Genomic DNA, 2,500 nt, shown 5'->3' on the forward strand with positions numbered 1-2,500 from the left:
TCTTTTCATGGTAGTTCGGGTCCTTTGGGTTGTTTGGACTACCGAACTATCGGGTTGGTCTTCCAAAGCTTTGCCTATCTTTTTCTTTTCGCGCCATGCTTATGGGGAAGACAGTTCGGTCCTGACTTCTATGCTGGACAGTGGTTCCGCTCCCGGTATTGTGCTCGCTTTGGATTTACTTCGTTTGGAATTACCTCGCTTGGGATTTACCTCGCTTCGCGCCAGGGTTGACGAATCCGTGTTTTGCAAGCTAAGTATTCTTATGGTTGTGTGGTGAAGACACCTGGTCTCTATTGGACTTTAGCGTGTGTCATACTGCACTACTATTTGCAACGTGCACTCTCTTCCACGAAAATCCAAAGCAGCCCTTTGATTTCACAAAGGGTCAGAGCATAAAAAGGACCACTCACTTAGAAGGAACACTGCTTGAGGATCCGTACCTCCAGTGTGCCATTTCCTATTTTTAAGCTAAGTTATTACTTAGTTTTTTGTTGTTGTTGTTTTTACGATTGGTTGTTTCTTTGTTTCTTTTTCCTTTCCCCCAGCTTGAGGATCCGTACCTCCTGGGAGAAAGATCTTCCACATTCTCGCCCGTATTTTAAGGGCCGTTTCCGCTTATCTTTGCCGTTCTTTTGTTTATTGTTTTTACTTTGCCTTGGTCGATTCCTGCCTGACCTTGTGGATGTTCAGGCAGTCTTCGTGATATGACCTTTTGGTGTTTTATTGTTTTACTTGGCTTCCGCCGCTAAGTAAATTTCTTCGTACAAGTTTTTATCTCGTTAACTATACAAGTGTTTTTATTCAGAGTTCCTCAGCACTATATATATTTTTTTTTGTTTGTTTGTTAATCTCCATTCTGGGTTGGAGATTAATTTGTTTGAATTAGTGTTTGGTGTATTTGTTTGTGCTTATACTCTGTTTAAAAATACTTATAGAGTTGGGACGCCAACTTAGGGGTAAATGTTCGTGAGTAATTTTGTTTTTACATCTGGTGTTGATTTCCACGTACATCACCCCCGCTGTGATTAAATTGGTGATGTACGCAACTATCAATTTCTCATGACTGAATTATTTGTAGACCTACCTAAAGAGTGTAACCTGTTCAATAAATATCATACCGTCATAGAACTTTCACTCAGTCCCAGTCAGGAAAACAAATGACATCGGTGTAAAGTTCTGGTTCTGACTAAAGCTGAATGCTTAAAGATCTTGGGCTTGGGTCTCCTAAACAGCACATTGCTGGTTACTCTATCTCGCAACCCTGAAAGGCTGTAAAAAGGCTAGATGAATCAGAGTATATTAAGCTGATATTCTAGAATAGATCATAACTTTGCTACACCTGGGTTCCCATTTCCAGCAGGTGGATGCTCAATCCGAAGGGAAGAGGAAGAATTCTATGATCTTGCTTTTTTCTTCCATACACGTCCACGCAGACGCTCAGCCTACGCTATCTCCCTTTTCACATTTACACACTTACACATCCAACATTCAGCACACACATTCTGTATTTTCCTTCCACCCTCTTCTCATACAACATTCACACCCCCATACACAACACACACGGTTCCCGAACCTACTAATCGGGTGGTGGCAGCGTGACGTAGGCCTGGAACCTTACATCTGTTCACTGCAGACGAATCTTTTCCTGAATAGTTTTATTCTTATTCTCGGTCGAGCCCGAACTCAACCAGATGCATAAAAATCTACTTGGTCTACGCCCCGCTACAACATATATATATATATTTTATTTATTTATATTATACATACATACATACATGTGTTTATATATATATTTATATATATATGTATACATATAAGTATATATATATAAATATATATGAATATATATATATATATGTGTGTGTGTGTGTATATATATATACACACATACTTACATCATATATATGTGTGTATATATATACACACATACTTACATCATATATATGTGTGTATAATTACATATACACACATGTATGCATATATATGTAATATTTTACAGAAATGACCTGAAAATAATACGGAAACAGGGAAAAAAAACATTAATATATGAGAAAATAGCCTGGAGATCCTCTTTGTTAGTTTTGCGTTCCAATGTCAAGAAAAATAATTGCATGAAATAATTACAACTTGTAAAGACTTTATGATATCAATAAAAAAATAAAAAAAGACTGCCTGCAATAAGAATTTCTCTGAGATTTTTTGACTTCCCGATACATCGCAGTGGTGAGGATGCATTTGCAAGAGGGAAAAGAAATAATGGAAATATCAAATACGATCATTAGGCTGTTTGTATGTATATATACATGTATACGTATGTAAATGTATATACACACAGATGTAAGTATATATATATATATATATATATTTATATATATATACATATATATACATATATATACATATATATACATATATATGTATATATATATGTATGTATATGTGTGTATGTTTGTATGTATGTATGTAAACATATATATATATATATATGAAAGGAAAACCG

Source organism: Penaeus chinensis, chromosome 39 (genome assembly GCF_019202785.1).
Source record: "Penaeus chinensis breed Huanghai No. 1 chromosome 39, ASM1920278v2, whole genome shotgun sequence".
Taxonomy (NCBI): domain Eukaryota; kingdom Metazoa; phylum Arthropoda; class Malacostraca; order Decapoda; family Penaeidae; genus Penaeus; species Penaeus chinensis.